The following is a 20,141-nucleotide window of genomic DNA, read 5'->3' as shown; positions in this document are numbered from 1 at the left end:
ATCCTATGGGACCCCATTGAGAATACTCTTCCCCTCCCAGCCCCCGAGAGCCTTGATTTCCCCCACTGCCATCTTTATCCCCAGATGGAAACAGGTGGCGTTGGGTACAGAAGGATGCGGCTGGGAAACACAGCAAGCAAAAGGGATGTTTCTAATTGGTGTGCCTGGCCCTTCTGAATGGAACAGAACGATTTACGTTGTTTGAATCATAAAAAATCTAGAGAAAAATTCCAACGGGATCTCTGACCCACGACACCCCAGGCTCTGGGTCAGTATCACCCACTCATCTGTTTCTATAATCCTTTCCATTTGTACTGGGAAGGAAAGATTTGGTCCACTTGGACTTGTTTCCATCCCGGGCAGGCTGGGCTCACGTATCTCGCTCACAGAACTGATGCTAAGAAATGCATCTTTAGGATCTAAACCACAGTATGAGGCTGCAGTACAAGGAGACCCAAAGAATGAAGTCATGAAATGAATTTCAAGAAAGGAAACTTTGGGCCAAAGATGAAAGGCCTTCTTAACTGTGAAAATCTATTAGAATATGTAATGCTCTCTCAAGAATAGAAGCACCATTCCTTACGTTATTTAAGACAAGGGGAACAAAGGGCTGGAGAACGTACATTGATCCCACTTCAGCCCCTGAGAGGATAGGAAAAATGACCTAATGGTGATTTCCTATCGCTAACTGACATGATCATTTGAATTTGAAAACGTTAGAAAGTAAGGAACCGGACTCTCCCGTATCAGGAGTGCAAGCAGGCCGGCGCCTTTGGCATCTCTGCAGCTTTTGGTGGAGGGAAGTGAACGTCTGTGCAATTCCACGCGCCCCACAGATGCTGCTGCTGGATGGGCTCAAACTTGGGCACAGCCAAGATGTCCGAAGAGGGTCACGGTGTCCCACACCCAGTACCAGAGCCACAAGCCAGCCAGGAGCCTCTTCTAACTGCAGTGAGACCCATAGTGTCTAAGAAACAAGTCTTCCCGGAGATAAGAAAGCATAGGGGGAGATGTTTAGTCTTCTCGTTCAAAAGGCATCAGCCTAAGCGCTCCGTTCCTGTCCTGGGGGTAAACCTAAGTGGCATCTGATACCAGACGTGCACGCTGCAGCATTAGCTGAGAGCTCTGCACTGTCCCTGAGTCACGGAATCTCAGGCCTGGAGGGAACCTCGGGGTTTCCCTAAGGCACCTCCTCCTGTGTTAAAGTGAGCCGTGTTCTAGAAAGTGGCACAAAATCCAGGAGAGTTCTGGGAACAGCATCAAAGCGGGGTATTGGTGCTTACCTGAGGCCAGAACAGTGATCACTGGAGTTTAGTGAAAGAAAGGGCCTCGTAGGTAAAGCGTCTGGAAGGAGGAAGAAAGAAGAGGAAATACTGGCAGAACATGAACAATGTGAGACTCTCTTGAAAACTTTCCTAATTTGTATGCAGGCTGCATCGTACTTTTTCTTGCGTAAAAACATATGCACTTTGAAGGCTGAGTTGCTCTGTGGGTTGAGAGAGGAGCTGGGAGGGGCAAATTCATTTTTACGGGGGGGGGGTTGGGGACCATGCATTTTCCATCTTTATGGAAAGATGGTGCCCTAGCAGAGTGCCCTAGGTGCCCTAGCAGAGTGGTGACTTGCATAGTTTAAAGAGTGAACATGAAAGAGGGTTTCTGAGATCTAAGGTGGGGACAGGAACCCTGGTCCCCTTGGTGGTGGTGACTTAATCTAAGCCTTTCAGACAGAAGCCACCTTCCTTCTGCTTTGGATCCTCGGAGGGGCCAGGGCTGTCTCAGTCACCAAGGGGAGAGTCACTGGCCCAAGCAGGGTAAGAGGTGGGGTTTTTGCCTGGGTGGAATAAATCATAAATAAATGCATCTTGGAGGCCGACGGCCTGCACAGCCTAATCAGACCCCCGCCAAGCCCCTTGCCCCCTCCAGGGCTTGCTTGTTTTCACCAAGAAGGAGGAACCCCTGAGGGTCCCCTCTCATCCCCCAGAGCACTGGGCTGAGCCTCCCAGGGGTCCCAGCTGGAGCTGGGAGCTCCCTCTGGGCTGCACACTTTGAAGGTGCAGGAAGATCTCCGTCCTGTGGAGGTTTCGGCAGGGGGGAGGGGTGCAGACGAGGGCTCTCCCCCTCCCTCGCCTGGGGGGATTAAGGACGCTCCATTGTCCCCGGCCTGATGGCCCCAGAATTTGCATACATCAAGTCCCCGAGCTAGGATAGAGGCACCGGACTGCACCTGCCGCCCGGGGTTCCCAAGGCTGACGGCAGTCAGACCTTGCAGGTAATCCATTTGGGTCCTTACAGATTGGGGTCCAGGCTTGGGGTGAAATAATGACGGAGAAGGGAACGCAAGGCACGGTACACACACGGCTGCAAGTGGTCAGGGGTCTGGGAAAGCCCGGGCTTTGAATCCGGGGCGCTCTTTTAAACAGGCCTTTATGTGGAGAGCCTTCCAACCTGCTAAGCCTCATTGAACTTGAAAAGCTACAAGCTCCCTTTCTTTCCGAAGACCCTCTGGCCTCTTCGCTTATCTGTTTCATCGAAGCCATTGTTAGGGGCTGCATTAGTGGGAACCGGGATCCTCCCGAGGAGGCGTGTATCATATCACAGATGTAAAAAACGGTAGAACAAAGGTCTGAGCCGTCCAGGGAGCCCAGGTCACGGCTGAGGGGATTCAGGTCCCTGCCGGTGCTTCCCCGCATAAATAACATTTTACAGATTACAAATCGCTTACAAATACAGACAGTGCATTATTGCTGAGAACGACGATTTCCATTTGACAGGTGGTGAAACTAAGGCTTCAGGAAGGGACGATGCCCATCAGTGATGCGTCCTGAACCGAAGCCCCTGAATTCGGATCCCAGGTTCCGCGTTCTCCCGCCACATGGCACCGCGTGTGCGAAACACCAGGGGAAAGAACTTTAGGACGAGGCTGCATCCGGCTTTTCACTGAAGCAGGGCTGAGCCAGTATACCTATGATGTATCATTTTGGTCTCGGAATATATTTCTGGCAAATCAAGGAAAATAATTTAATGAGCACCGGAGGTATGTGGGACCGTGGGCGGGGGGTTGGGCACCAGGGCTCCGGGTAAGCTGCTCCCAAAGAATCATTAGCAAATGAATGGCTTATTCAAGTGCCCCGAGGGACTGCAATGGGGCTGGCCTGGGTCTCCAGAGGAAGCTCCACCAGCTGGTCCCCTGCCTGTCCCCCACCCTCCCCCAGCCTTTCTTCCCTTCTCAAGCCCCGGGCGCTCCACCACCCTTAACATTTGTTCTCCAAAATCAGGAAGGGTCAGAACACCATCCCCTGGCAGTTGTTGGCCAACTGACCTCATCTTAATGTCACTGGCTTTTAGTCCAGTGTTATATCTCACAGAGATCTGCATTTGGAACTTAAGGAAAGAAAAATCTCGTGGAATTTACACAGAGCAAATTCACTCTTTGAAGATGGGACAATTCTAGGAGTTTCAACAAATCACACCATTTTGTAACCAGCACCACAGTTCAGGCATAGAACCGTTCCATCACCTCCTAAAATCCCCTCCTGCCCCTTAGTGGTCAACCCCACCACCATCCACTGGGCCCCTTGTTTTGCCTTTTCTAGAATGTCAAAAAATGGAGTCACACGTGTGCAGCCTTCTGAGTTGGGCTTCTTCTGTTTAGCATAATGCTTGTGAGATTTATCCATGCTGTTGCGTGTCTCTGTACTGCATTCCTTTTTCTTGGTGAATAGAATTCTATTGTATGGAAGGACTATGCGTGGTTTATTCATTCATCAGTTGAAGGACATTTGGGTTGTTTCCAGTTTGGGGAACTTTGGAATCAAGTTACTATTAGACATTTGCATACAGGTTTTTGTGTGAACATGTTTTTATTTCTCTTGGGTGAATGCCCAGGCATGGAATTGCTCATCATATGGTTAGTTTACGTTTAACTTAAAAGAAACTGCCAATGGCTTCCCTGCTGGCGCAGTGGTTGAGAGTCCGCCTGCCGATGCAGGGGACGTGGGTTCATGCCCCGGTCCAGGAAGATCCCACATGCCGCGGAGCGGCTGGGCCCGTGAGCCATGGCCACTGAGCCTGCGCGTCCGGAGCCTGTGCTCTGCAATGGGAGAGGCCACAACAGTGAGAGGACCGCGTACCACAAAGAAAAAAACAAAAAACTGCCAAGTTCATTTCCAAAGTGCCTGTGTATCATTGTTGCATTCCTGCAGTGTCAGTGAGAGTTCTAGTTGCTCCTCCATCTAGTGTTGTCTTTTATTATTATTATTGGTTGCCCATCCAACAGGTATGTGGTAGTATCTCATTGTGGTTTTATTTTGTATTTCCCCAATGACTAATGTGTGTGTCTGTGTATTTTAAGACCTTACTTTTCAGAGTTTAGGTTCACAGCACAATTGAGACGAAGTTATAGAGATTTTGCTCATACCCCCTGCTCCTACCCCCCTTCTATCAAAATCCCCCACCAGAGTGGTACATTTATTACAATTGATGAACCTACCATGACACACCATTATCTCCCAAAGTCTGCAGCTTACATTAGGGTTCACTCCTGGTGGTGTATATTCTACAGGTTGGGAGAAATGCATAGGGACATGTATGCACCATTAAATATCAGAGTATTTTCACTGCCCTAAAAATCCTCTGTGCTCTGTCTCCATGGCTTTGCCTTTTCCAGACTGTCATGTAATTGGAATTAAGCATATATAGCCTTTTCAGATCGGCCTCTTACACTTAGTAATATGCATTTAAAGTTCCTCCATATCTTTTTATGGCTTGATAACTCTTTTTTTTTTTTGGTGCTGAATAATATTTCATTGTCTGGATGGACCACTGCTTATGTATCTATTGGCTTACTTCACCTACTAAGGACATCTTGGTTGCTTCCAAGTTTTTCTTAAGCTTTTATTATGGAAAATTTCAAACATATCAAAAAGTGTTAATCGACAGAAGACTATAGTGAACTTACTGTATCTATCATCTAGCTTCAAAGATTATCAGTGCCTGCCCAATCTTGTTTCATCTATACCCCTATTCATTTCTCCCTGGCCCCTGAACAGTTTGAAGCAAATTCCAGCCATGAATCATTTATAAATATTTCAGTATCTACCTCCAGAGATAGGATTTTTAAAAGCTTAATCATAATATTACTCTCACTTTTTAAAATGTACAATAAATCCTTAATATATTAAAAGTTTTATAGTGTTCATATTTTTCTGATAGTCTTATACGATTTTTTAAATTTGGTTGAGATGTCTCCCCAGGTTCAAAGATTCTCCTTTCAGATCCTTCTTTCTTCTTGCAAATGTGTATTGAAGATACCAGGATATTTGACCTGTAGAATTTCCCATAGTCTGGATTTTGCCGTTTCAGGCACTGTGGAATTTTCCGTAGTGTCTTTAACATGAACCTTGTATTTTGTGTAAATGGGCAGTTAGATCCAGAGGGGGTGAATCTAACCTGAATCCAGATTAATTCATGAGTGTTTGCAAAACGGTGACTCAAATCTTAGCATTCTTCCTTCCTTCATTAGCTGAAATACTCCTTAAAATACCACTTTCCTCATTAATTACTTAGTTACCCAGTGCTACACATTATATAGAAAAGGCAACATAGATGCATGATTATTTTCTTTTGTTTACACATTTTCAAAATAATGGGGATAATTCTCAGAATATTCCAAAGGTGAGCAATTTCTTTAGTATCATTATGAGCTCATATGTCATGTATTGGTTTGATATTATTTCAATCCACTTGTTTATGACTTACGTGAGGATGTTTTATTCCACTTGCTTAGGGCAAAGACACACAAAAATTGTTTTTAGGATAAAGTTGTTTCGATAGGAGAATGAAGTAAGCTGTCAGGTGCCATACCCCCCCCCATTGGTGTTGATAAGCATTCAGTAGTTCAGCTATTGTGTATTGCTGGGCCCCCATCCCACAAGTTTCTGCTTCAGGAGGTTGCCCCCGCTCGCCACAACTAGAGAAAGCCTGTGCACAGCAACGAAGACCCAACACAGCCATAAATAAATAAACAAACAAACTCTATTTTAAAAAAATTTTTTTTAAAATTGATATTGATTCTACTGGTCCAGGGACCACATTGTGAGAAGCTCTGTTCTAGAGAAAGTGTCTGATTATCGCACCAGCCACAGCTGAAAAGATGAACTTGTCTGTGATCAAAAGGACAATATGCACCCCGATGTTCATTGCAGCACTATTTACAATAGCCAGGACATGGAAGCAACCTAAGTGTCCATCATCAGAGGAATGGATAAAGAAGATGTGGTACATATATACAATGGAATATTACTCAGCCATAGAGAGGAACAAAATTGGGTGATTTGTAGAGACATGGATGGACCTAGAGACTGTCATACACAGTGAAGTAAGTCAGAAAGAGAAAAAAAATCATATATTAACACATATATGTGGAATCTGAAAAAATTGGTATAGACAACCTTATTTACAAAGCAGAAATAGAGACACAGATGTAGAGAACAGACGTATGGATACCAAGGGGGAAGGGGGATGGGATGAATTGGGAGATCGGGATTGACACGTATACACTATTGATACTATGTATAAAATAGATAACTAATGAGAACCTACTGTATAGCACAGGAAACTCTACTCAGTGCTCTGTGGTGACCTAAATGGGAAGGAAATCCAAAAAAGAAGGTATATATGTATACGTATAGCTGATTCACTTTGCTGTACAGTATAAACTAACACAATATTGTAAAGCAACTATACTCCGATAAGAAATTTTTTTTAAAAAGGAAAAAAAAGAAAGTAAAGCTGAAAAAAAAAATAGTGCAAACCCATAATCCTCATTAGTTAATCCAAGTTGCCTTGGTTTATTGCATACCCTTAACAAATTGTTCTCCTATTTTCTTTTAAAAATGAACTTTGACTAATTACTGAATATAGCAGGCATACATTTTTAGTAAATTCAGAAATGTGTAAAACAAAAAAAAAAAGGGTGATGCCTCCTCATGCAGATAGACAATGGGCTTTTCCTCTCTCCTGTCTGGTGTCCTGATGACACACCACAGCTCATCTCTCACGGACCCCATCACCAAGAGTTCACAGCACTGTCAAAGCTAAGTTCATTTAAACTTAAATTTGGAAAGAAGCCTACACTTCCTATTACTTTGAGAAGTAGGAAGGAAGACTGAAAATGAAGCAAGGCTTCAAAAACCAGAGAAGCAGCAAATGCGTTGTCATAGCCCCGAAAGTTATTAGGAGGGCTGCTCAAGATAGAAGAGGCTCTAACTATGGGGGCTTTTTCCTTTCTGATGTTTTAGTTACATTTGGTTGTGAAGGTTATAAAAATGAATAAGACATGACCCCAGTTCTCAAGGGGTGTACAGTCCAGCTGGAGGGCTGACCTAAGAAGGAAGCAGAAGGACGTTGGACCAGAAACTCAGGAAGCACACTGTCAGGGCACACGGGAGGGGAGGGTTGACTCCAACCCAGGGATGCACAGAAGAAAGGACCCGCCTCCCAGGAGCGTCTTCTTTGTCTACAATTCATTTAATCCTCCAGACACCCTCCTGGGGTCAGTTATCTGTGAATCTTATCAGTGTCAGAGCTCTTCCAAGGATGAGTAGCCCTTTGAGATACGAGAATAATTAAAAGAAAGCAATGAACCACTGAGCTGTCTGAACTTGAACTCGAACTTTTATTATTCTTGTGAAGGCGTGGGCTCCTACAAATATAAGGTGCATTATACCTTAAACCTACTTCAAAGCTTTAAGTATTTGACCATGACTTAACACAAGCTAAAGACAGGACAAAACAAGACAGAAAACCTCGTAGCACACCTTTCTGCAGTCTCTCCCCTCTCTCCAATTCCAGCACCAGAAGCAAACCTCATCCTTGACTTTGGGAGCCTGCAGGCTCTCCTATGAGTTCTTGGGATGCTCTGATGCTCTGGCCACAGACACTAGGATCCCAGACTTTACTAGACCCCTCGGTCCCATGTTAGGCATCAGAAGCTCAACAGAGAGACCCCACAAATGGCATTGCGTCTACAGGCAACCAGCAGAGAAGAGAGGGTTATTCTAGGTCAGAGGGAGAGAGCTTGTCACTCTGTGACCTGAACGAATAGGCGACCTAATAGATGACTAATAATAGATGATCATTCCTGGAATGATCATGAGTTCACATTTCCTGGTCTTGGAACAGGAGCTAAGAATACTCCCCCTTTCAGACTGAAGGCACCTCAACAGTTCTCATTTCACAGATAAGAAAAATGAGGCACAGAGATGTTAAGTGATTTTTTCCCCCCGATCTCACAGCCTGTCTGACTCAGTCACTACGGCACGCTGCTTCCCAGGGAAACTGAGACCCCCCTCGGTGGACAGGGCGTCTCAGCCCAGAAAGTGCCTTACTTGTTAATTCCTGTTTTCCTTCCCCAGAACCTCCAGAAAGCGCTACTGCTGTGCCCTTCAGCTCTCTGAAGGGATTGTGAAATGGTGTGGCTGCCTGATGCCTGGTTGTCTCGGAAACACCAGCATGGAGCTTAAGGCTTACATCACTGATGTGCACCTGTGCACACATCCACGTCACACTCAGGTGTACGCACACCTGTGCACTGGGTGGATTCTCACCTGTTTCCGAGTCCTGCATCGGGCCCTGGGCCCTGACATGCTGTCTATATTCCTTCACCTGGGATGTTCTTTTCGGCTCTTCTCAGGACAGCCTACTCCGAGCCTCCTGGGTCTGCTCATCGCAGCCCTGCCTTAGGGCCCCTCTTGCACCTGGAAGGTCCTCCCGGATACGTGCCTTCTTATCCTCCAGCCGCTGCTTTGAAGCATCACCTCTTCCAGGAAGCCTTCCTCTCCTAATCACAGGGATGATGTGTGAGCCCTGGGCTTCACCCCTGCTGGGGCTTGTCCAAACTGGAAACTCCTATTCATTCCTTTAGTTTCACCTCACTGGATTAGCCCAGACTTCATAAACTCGTGTCACCAGTTAGAGAAATGAGGTGTCTCACGTATCCATTTCAGCAAGAACCCAGGATTTGTCCAAATCGGACCATTAAAATAAGGTCATTGAAAAAAAAATCTCAGGTGTTGAGGCAAACCATCCGGCCACAGAGTCAACTAGCTGCTCAGGTACAAATGATGCCACATTCAGTTCAGATTCATGGAAATTTTTTATTCTGTAGGATTTTTTTTTTAATCTTTTTGCAGCGGAGTTCGAAGGCAGTGGGGATGAGGGGAGAAGGAGAAAAACACAGGAAATGTACAGGATTCTGGAATTTGAAATGTATGTGGAAGACAAGTAAATTCTCCCTTGCAAAAATCAAAGCACAAGGTAGTGGCTGGAAGTTCAATTAAATGGACCACCTGCAGAAAATGGGGACCAGAGGAAAAACACCCCGTTGGCACAAAGAGAAACCACACGTTTCTAAAAGCTTCTGTCAGTGGATCGTTAAACCTGCAGTGCCACTAAGTTTCAGGTTTGGATGCTTTGGCAATGGTGGCGGGGAAAATGCCAAGGCACAGGCACCAGGCTGAACACTCACTTTGCGATTCCTGGCAGACACCTCCACTCCCACGCAGAAGGTCTGGGGAGTGTTCAGGAAGCAAAGCACTTGTGTCAAAGCAAAGGAAGCCAGCGGCACTTCCACAGCTAAGCTGCACATACACTCTGGTTTACTTTCGGAGAGCCAAGAGCAATTTCTACACCAATGAAAATATTCTCAAGGTGAAAGAGAAACAAGACCACTCCGCTGACCACATTCATCCGTGAACAAAAATTACTTATGCTTCCTAGTTTATGATATGGTTCCTGTCTTGTATTCACACTTTGGGGTTGATATTACCCTTATTTTACAAGGGAGGCACTTGAACCTCTGAGAGTATAAATCATCTTCCAATTAACGATCATTAAAAATAATAATGCCTAGTATTTCTTCAACACTTTCTATACACCAGACACTCTGCTAAGAACTTAATCTACGTGATCTCATGTATTAGTCATGAAATCATCCTTGTTGGTCCTTGAATCCCCTTCCTCAGCTCCCTGGAACCATTTGACTCCTGTCTTATCCCTTGGATGGTTTCCACTCATGCTTAGAATAAAAGCCAAAGTCCAAAGTTTACCGTCATCGTGATGTTAGGCTCTTACCCGTCTCGGGGACTTTGTATTTCGCTCCTCCCTCTTTCCCCAAACACCCTCACCCACACATCATGCTAATCGCTAATATCTACTCAACCTTCGTGTCTCAGAGTAAATATCGCTTCTTCCAAGAGGTCTTTCCTAACCCTCCTGTCTAAATCTGGTTTCCCTATTGTAAGCTCACCAAACACACTGTACTTTTCCTTTGGAACACTTACACGTTGGTCATCCTTTATTTGCTTGGTTATACCTTTTCTATCTGTTCTTTTGAGGCCAGGACTGGGAGTCTTTGGGGCATCCCTGTATTTTTATTACCTGGTGGCACCTGGCACATGGTGGGTATTTAACAACTGTTAACAAAACAGAAACAACGTTTGATAGTAAATCCTAAGAGGTGAAAAACATACACAACATGTACATTATTGGGATACGTGTTTGTGGGTACAATTCCTCAACTTTTAGAATATAAAATTCTATATAGTATAGTTTTTTGACTCTCAGAATCAAATCATGGACAAAGTGTAGAAGGCTGTGCGGACACTGTAGACAGAAGATAAATGTTAATGACCTTGACACAGTAAGAGCAAGGGTATAGTTGACCAAAGTCAGGGAATGGAAGTTGGGGATGGAGAAGGTGGTGGGTCCATCCTAATCTTATTAACTCGGGTGTCAATATATACTGTCCGAAGTTGACTTATTGAGAAACGGAGGTTTAAATAGATGATTTAAAATTAAGTGTAGCCAATAACAAAACCAAATATAAAAATGTGCATGTCAAGCATTGAACATTGTGGGTGGACTCATAAAAGATTAAATAGTCATCGTTCCTAAGAGGGAGTCTATAAATATCCCTAAAATGGTTAAATCAAAACACAGAGATATCAGCATTTTATCTCCAGTTATGAAGGCGCCTTAATAAAAACCAGAACTGAAGAAAAACATAAAAATTGTCCTTGAGGAGTGAGATCCCTGGCTTTTATCACAGGCTATTCTGTGCTATTTAACTGTGATTGTCATAGTTTGGGTTCTCCCAGAAGTAGGCCTTGAATCAGGTCTTGGAGGCAAGTTGTCTACTGGGACGCAAAGACTACCTGCAAGAAAGTGGGGGAAATGTTATAGGGAAGAGAACCACTAAAGACTAGGTTATTAAACCAGCTATTGCAATGAGCAACTAAAGCTATTTCCACAGGAAAACTGGAAAATAACGTAATCCAAGCATTTTATAATTATCTTTTATCTCTTTATAATTATCTGAGAAGCAAGGGACCTGGGGGTATTTATACACTGATCCTCAACAGTCATTGGCTGAAGGCTGCTCCCTTCAGCCTTATAGCAAATAGCTATAGCAAATTAGGGTGTTGCTAATTTCCCAGCACCTCCAGCCCACTGTACATGAGGGGGCAGAGCAGCCTGCCGTGGTTCTAGAAAACAAGCTCTCAGGCACAAAGATGCAGACACTGCCAGTCAGCCGTTGTGGGGACCAGGCACAGGGTGAGGACCCAGGGATACAAATGAAGCACCCATAGCTTCTACTACAGTTGTCATGTGTGCATATTACTTTGGTACCAACATAAGTAAACATGAACTAGCAAAATGTGTTTTAAAATTTCTTATGTATCCACACAAGGAAATGAGCATTTATGAGGCATCAGCCATGGACCAGAAACTGTGTTAAAACAGATCCATTTATATAGTCTTATTTAATTCTTCCTATAACCCTATTGTTGTGCATTACGATCATCTCTTCCAGATAAGTTAAAGAGAGCTCAGAGCATCTTTGTAAATATTAGAGGGGACTCAAGCTTCTAAGGTAAGTCATTACATGTAAATATAAGCAAGTATTGAATAGGAGTGAGAACAAAGTTAACCCTAAGTTTTCTAATGCAGAAAATCCTATGAAGGATGAAAATCGGACAGTAAGGATGACAGGAGAGATTGGTGCAAGATGGCGGAGTAGAAGGACGTGCGCTCACTCCCTCTTGCGAGAGCACCGGAATCACAACTGACTGTTGAACAATCATCAACAGGAAGACACTGGAACTCACCAGAAAAGATGCCCACATCCAAAGACAAAGGAGAAGCCGCAATGAGATGGTAGCAGGGGCGCAATCACAAAAAAATCAAATCCCATAACTGCTGTGTTGGTGACTCACAAACTGGAGAACACTTATACCACAGAAGTCCACCCACTGGAGTGAAGGTTCTGAGCCCACATCAGGCTTCCCAACCTGGGGGTCTGGCAACGGGAGGAGGAATTCCTAGAGAATCAGACCTTGAAGACTAGTGGGATTTGATTGCAGGACTTTGACAGGATTGGGGGAAACAGAGACTCCACTCCTGGAGGGCACACACAAAGTAGTGTGCGCATCGGGACCCAGGGGAAGGAGCAGTGACCCCAGGGGAGACTGAGCCAGACCTACCACTAGTGTTGGAGGGTCTCCTGCAGAGGCAGGGGGTGGCTGTGGCTCACCACGGAGACAAGGACACTGGCAGCAGAAGTTCTGGGAAGTACTCCTTGGCGTGAGCCCTCCCAGAGTCCACCATTAGCCCCACCAAAGGGCCGGGTAGACTCCAGTGCTGGGTCGCCTCAGGCCAAACAACCAAAAGGAAGGGAACCACCCCACCCATCAGCAGACAAGCAGATTAAGGTTTTACTGAGCTCTGCCCACCAGAGCAACACCCAGCTCTACCCACCACCGGTGCCTCCCATCAGGAAGCTTGCACATGTCTCTTAGATAGATTCAACCACCAGAGGGCAGACAGCAGAAGCAAGAAGAACTACAATCCTGCAGCCTGTGGAAGGAAAACCATATCACAGAAAGGTAGACAAGATGAAAAGGCAGAGGGCTATGTACCAGATGAAGGAACAAGATAAAACCCCAGAAAAACAACTAAATGAAGTGGAGATAGGCAACCTTCCAGAAAAAGAATTCAGAATAATGATAGTGAAGATGGTCCAGGATCTTGGAAAAAGAATGGAGACAAAGACTGAGAAGATGTATGAAATGTTTAACAAAGACCTAGAAGAATTAAAGAACAAGCAAACAGAGATGAACAATACAATAACTGAAATGAAAACTACACTAGACGGAATCAACAGCAGAATAACTGAGGCAGAAGAACGGATAAGTGACCTGGAAGACAGAATGGTGGAATTCACTGCTGTGGAACAGAATAAAGAAAAAAGAATGGAAAGAAATGAAGACAGCCTAAGAGACCTCTGGGACATTAAACGCAACAACATTCGCATTATAGGGTCCCAGAAGGAGAAGAGAGAGAGAAAGGACCAGAGAAAATATTTGAAGAGATTATAGTCGAAAACTTCCCTAACATGGGAAAGGAAATAGCCACCGAAGTCCAGGAAGCACAGAGAGTCCCAGACAGGTTCAACCCAAGGAGAAACATGCCGAGACACATAATAATCAAACTGACAAAAATTAAAGACAAAGAAAAATTATGAAAGCAACAAGGGAAGAATGACAAATAACATACAAGGGAACTCCCATAAGGTTAACAGCTGATTTCTCAGCAGAAACTCTACAACCCAGAAAGGAGTGGCACGATATATTTAAAGTGATGAAAGGGAAGAACCTACAAACAAGATTACTCTACCCGGCAAGGATCTCATCCAGATTCAATGGAGAAATCAAAAGCTTTACAGACAAGCAAAAGCTAAGAGAAATCAGCACCACCAAACCAGCTCTGCAACAAAGGCTAAAGGAACTTCTCTAAGTGAGAAACACAAAAGAAGAAAAGGATCTACAAAAGCAAACCCCCAAACAATTAAGAAAATGGTAAAAGGAACACACATACCAATAATTCCTTAAATGTGAATGAATTAAATGCTCCAACCAAAAGGCACAGGCTCGCTGAATGGATACTAAAACAAGACCCACATATATGCTGACGTAGCCTGTGCTAATCACCCTCCTGGGACAGAAACTGGAGTGTGTAAGGGCAGAGGAAACGTATCTGGAAGGGTGTGGGGGACTCCTTGTAGGAATGGTCCCAACTCTCCACTCTCTGTGTTATCTCTACTCTTTTCAATGTGATTTTACAGCTCTGCTCATCAAAATGTTGAGTCTATTTTTTTATTCCTTGAATCTGGGCTAATTTTATTTCCTTTGACCCCTAGAATACGATGGAAGCGATGCGGTGGCATTTCCAAGCCTAAGAGACCTCACACACTCGCATGCTCTCTTGGACCACTGCCTGCTACTTGAGAAGCAGCCTTTATAACCAGCTGGAAGACGGGAGACTGTGCTTCCCGTTGGAAACTGTCAAAGATGAGCTGGTCCCAGCTCACACGGCAACTGAATGCACTTGCGCGACTGAGCCCTAGAAGAACTGCCCAGCCAAGGTCCAGCTCAAACTGCTGCACCTCAGAATCACGTGCTAAATACTATTTATTGCATTAAATGCTGGGCTTGGGGTAGTTTGTTATTTAGCAGCGTAGTACGAGATTCCTCATCGGCCACACTGGCAGAGTGATCAAAGAATAGTTGTTAAATTCGTGAATGGCCTTTCTCTGTTTCTTTATTTCCTATCTTGACGTAATTTTACAATATTTACTTTCACCAAAAAATACAAGCATGTTATGCTTCACCAGAGATGTCACTTTTTGTGGGTGTTTGAAAATTGTATCACATTTTTTTTTTTTTTTGCGGTACGCGGGCCTCTCACTGTTGTGGCCTCTCCCGTTGCGGAGCACAGGCTCCAGACGTGCGGGGTCAGCGGCCATGGCTCACGGGCCCAGACACTCCGCGGCATGTGGGATCCTCCCGGACCGGGGTACGAACCTGTGTCCCCTGCATCGGCAGGCAGACTCTCAACCACTGCGCCACCAGAGAAGCCCTGTATCACACTTTTAATAGCAGCAATGTGTTCCCCCACAGGGACACAAAGACAAGCTTCGGAGTCTGGACGGATTAGGTGTATTCCCATCCTCCCTCTACACTTACGATGAGACTATTACCGATTTATGACAATAGATGTATTTGTGAAGATGACAAATAAGAAGAACTCTAGATAAGGAAATGAGCTTTGAGGCATACCCACAGATAAGCATGTAGAGAAAGCAGAGAGAGGAATGACCACAGGAGAGAGATGGTTTTCAGATGTTCGTTCCTTTTATCTGTTACTTTGACTCACGTGGTGGCTAGGCTGAACGGAATCTGCCTGTTGATTTCATTAGTTGCTATATTTTCTAGGAACTGACAGCATCTAGCGTCATGAATCTTACATTCAGACGGAGAGATTAAAGCAGAATTAAAGGGGTGGAGTGAAACATCTTTGGCCCTCTTATCTATAAGAAGTCTCAGTTAGCTTTAATCGGTGCATGGAAAAAGGAGCTCAAAATCCATACTTTTCCTCTTGGCCTTTACTTCAGGTCCTCACACGAGTGTAAGATTCTCTTCCAGGTCTGGAGAGAGGGGTTGCCTCTGAACCCAGACAAAAGGTCTGGATGAAAAAGGAAGCAATTTAGTCAATCACTCACACACTAGGTCTCCATGCCAAACATCTGGACATTTGGAAGCATCTGGGCAATGAACCATTGCTCAGTTTTCATCTAGAAATGTTGGCAGATGGAGCCCCAACCAAAGACATGGAGATGAATTTGCCATTACAGTTTTGTGGAGTCCAGCCTCAGAAGGTCTGTGGTTCGACTTGAATGCTAGACTTGAAAAGGAACTCGTATGCAATCTAGTGTAAATCTTTTATTTTATAGATAAAGTGGAAGTCTAGAGAAGGGAGGTTCTTGGCTAAGGGCACCAGCTACTTGATGAATCATCCAGGTGTAGACACTAGGCATCTTGATGTCTACTTACCCCTATTTCTCTACTTTATGCCTTGCTGAGAGACAAGGAAAACTTTTAACTTGTGTATAAACTGAAAATAAATGACTACTCCTCACCCCAAATAGGTGGGATAGAAATAATATTTATTCTCACTAACTTGAGTGGGTAAGCTTATCTGTAGAACGCTTTAGAGCTTGTTCTGTGCTTTAACACTTTCATTCTGGAGCATCATAACAATACCAATGGCAAACAGAACAGTTTACTGTGTCCTTAATTATACATAATTATATATTAATTATACAAATTAATTGATGGTCTCATAGCCTGCAGATGACAAAGCTGTCACTTTTCCCTGCATTTACTCTTGCAAACATTTACTGAGCACCACCTGCATGCCAGACATTACACTAGGAGCTCATGTGTACCCATGGGTGTTAATTCCAGCAATAAGTACATCTTCTCTGCATCAGTCAGCTTTGGCTAAGTCACGCTGCAATAACAAAACAACCACAAACAACCATGGCTTGGAGCACAAAGATTTCATTTTGAGTCATGTTGCATATCCCAGCTCTGTTCTATGTCATCTTCCTCACTTCAGGATCCAGGCTAATAAAGTAACCAAGAGCAACGTGTCCTGGACATGATGTTTACGCTACAGCCACTGTAACCGGTCTTAAGAGACCTGAGTTCTTGGGGGAAAGTGGAAACAAGAATAATAAGAAAAGAGCAACCCAGAGATAGAAAGGGAAGCCATTGTTAAGAGCTCTGAAAAGATGATTTCATTAGTTACAACTGTAGTAACAGAAAAGTGACTGACGGGTTTGCATTTCAAACAAGGGAAAAAAGAACTATTGTTTTGTGTGAGCCGGGCTGGGTATGGGATTCTGAATTCTTTGTTATATTCTCTGGCAAGAATTCAGCTGGCCTCTTACATTTTCCTGTCAAACCCTGAAATGGACTACAGCCTTTGAACTAAAATGCCATCTACCCAACCCAAGACTCGGACGGCTCTGAAAATATTCACTGCTCAGCCGTCGATTTTAAATCGCTCTTGCCCTCGGCTACTTTAAATCATCTCTCCACCAACACCCTGGAATACGTTAGACAACTTTATTGCCACATTCCTCGCCACTTTAATTTTTGTAAATCATATTCTAGCACTTAAATTTCCTCATGGAACTGGGCGATTTTTTTTTCACGTGAGCTGTTGAATCGAACAGCTGAGTCCAGGGCTTGTGGGGATCACTGCACTGCATCCTTAAAAGGGGACAGGAGTCATTGTTAGCTGACCTCCTTGAATTATTTTGGTGCTTTTGGACACAGCTCATAATTATCATGACTAGTATGATAACCTGACATGGGTGATTCTGTGGAATCTGAACTATTGCATGCCCAGTGTCAGCCCAAATAAGAACAGAGGAACTGGCAGAGAGGGATTGGTCAGAATAGTTTTCCTCACTCTAATATGGTGTTAGAACCATTGGAACGGATTTATTTTTAACCCCCAAATGCAGAGTAAATGCTCAATGAAGATCTCTCCTCAGTTTATACTTTTACTTCAAAATAGCCTTTTAAAAATTATGAAAGTCATGGTAAATATGGTAAATGATGAATATGGAAAATGTTGTAAATATAGAAAGATCACAAAAAGAAAAAAAATTCAAAACCCTACTTTTCAGGAATAACTACTGTGGCTATTTGGTATAATGACCTTAAATTAGTCAGTTTCTCACTCTGTATGTGTGTATGTGCACTGATATATTTTTTAACACAATTAGAATTTTACTCATGCTAACAAGAATTCTTATTCAAAATGACTTTTTATGACTATCATATAGATGTAGTGATCAGTCCTTTATTGTAAATATTTATGTTCAACTTAGTTCTTCCCTGTTATAAGCAATGGTACGATAAGCATTTTTAGACAAATCTTTCCATTTACTCACAATGATTTTAACACGATTATTTTAAGACAAATGATTTTTGATACATAAGTCCAAATCAGCCATCAGAACAATATAAGAAATGTTTGAGGACTCCTAGCCCACACTGCATATTACCTTCTTTTTTTCCCAATTTTTCAATTTGATCTTTGAAAAATAATATCTTTTTAATTACTTTCATTTGATGAGGCTGCACTTTTTTCCGTTTTTTTTTTTTTTTATATTTGCATTTTCTGGTTGTTTTGTAAACTTCTTATTTGTGTCCTTGCTCATTTTATTACTGGGGCACTTGTATTTTCATATTGATTTTTAAGGACTTTGAAAAATAAGTGGATGAGCAGCCACTTGATTGAGTAGAGAATTCTTAGGGCATATTCTATTTCTGTCAAAGCTTGGTCAACCTTGCTTCCCAGACCTTTGCTGAATAATCTTGTAAATGTCGTAAACGGCTCAATTTTGTCTTTTTAGTGACATGTTTACTTCAGCGGTTTTCAGCTGGGCTCTCGCGATGGTGGGACGGACAAGGTGGGTAGGAATTGCTGCTGGCATCCAGTGGGTGGAGGGCAGGGATGCTGCTAAGCATCCTACAAGGTGCAGGACAGCTCCCACAGTGAAGAACGATCTGGTCCAAAAGGCCAACGCTGCTGAGGCTGAGAAACCCGGATCTCAGTGATTGGAGAATGCATTCTTAAAATTAAATACCTTCCCCAGGATATATCTTGGTTTCAGTCATTTAAAAAGAAAATAAAGTTGCCTGTCATATGTTAAGACTTATCAATGATGATTCAGAAAATCTTCCGCTGTTTAATTGGCTTTGTGTCTTTTTTGCTTTCCTCTGATTGGCATCTCCACGTGATCCCTTTATGCTGTCTTAACATATGCTCTTTACTATTTCCTTAAGTCTCACTGTGATTTTATTCATCTCACACAGTTATTGTCTTAGCACTATCAGATATGTGTACATCAATGTTCACGGCAGTACTGTTTAAAACAGTGAAAAAGGTGGAAGCAGCCCAAGACAGATAAGTGGAAAAACAAAATGTGGCATATACATAAAATGGAATATTATTCAACCTTAAAAAGGGAACAGTAACTTCTACAGAATACTTCGTCTTCTCAAATTTCATTCCTTGTTTCATAAAGCCCATCAATTATAATTATAATGAAAAGTAAAACATTGTCTCTTTTAATCATTCTTACTATTCCTGGACTAAGTCTTCTCCAGGAGTATAGCCTTCATCTGTTTTTGCAGCTTATGTTCAGTTCAGTTCCTTCTCTCTCGTGGAGGTGGGAGGGGGGTCATAGAAGCCGATTAACTTTGTCATTAAGCTTTTTTTTCTTCTATGTTTTATGGAACAGTGTCACAAGGTACCCTTGCTGCCAAGTTGGGGGAGTATGCTTTCCCTTTGAGAGGGTGTCCCTATGGTCCCAGATTGACCATCTGCTTCTTTTTATTAAACATTGTTTATTGGAGTATAGTCGATTCACAATGCTGTTGATCATCTACTTTAAAATAATATGGGCTTATTGCTTGCGGATTAATAGAAACCCAATGAGCAATATGTGTTTCAGAAGATACAGTCACATATTTCTTTCTTGTTTTTGAGGCTGCTGGTCTACCGAAACGACTACAAGTCAATTTGGATCTCTGTGTATCCAAGTGTCTACTCTTCCTATTCCAGATTTAAAGTTTTCCAGCTAAAATTATACTTTATACTGCTTTTAAGCAGACCCTTGACGTGCAGCCTCTGTGGAAAACAGTATGGCAGTTCCTCAAAAAATTCAAAATAGAACCAGCCTATGATCACGCATTTCTACTTCTAGGTATATACCCCAAAGAACTGAAATCATGGACTTGAACAGACGTTTGTACATAAATGTTCATGGCAATATTATCTGCAACAGCAAAAACGGTGGAAGCAGCCCAAGACAGATAAATGGAAAAACAAAACGTGGTATATACGTACAATGGAATATTACTCACCCTCAAAAATAAAAAGGCAGGAAATTCTGATACATGCTACAACATGAATGAACCTTGAGGGAATTATGTTAAGTGAAATAAGCCGATCACAAAATCTGATATTGTACGATTCCACGTATATGAGCTTAAGATCTGTACATTGTACTGTATTGTTGAAAAAGAGTCCTGAGTAAAGTGAGACATGGCAGCTTGCTTTTTATTTTTGTTTTTTCTCATCATATCACCGTGGCCAACCTCCAGTGCTCATCCTTTTAGAGTAGGGTGGTAGCGTGGTTTTCTAGAATGCTTCTCACT

Source organism: Delphinapterus leucas, chromosome 19 (genome assembly GCF_059928025.1).
Source record: "Delphinapterus leucas isolate spDelLeu-1000000601 "Yukka" chromosome 19, BTC_Dleu_Yukka2, whole genome shotgun sequence".
In the NCBI taxonomy this organism is placed as follows: domain Eukaryota; kingdom Metazoa; phylum Chordata; class Mammalia; order Artiodactyla; family Monodontidae; genus Delphinapterus; species Delphinapterus leucas.
Note: the sequence above shows the minus strand (reverse complement) of the source record.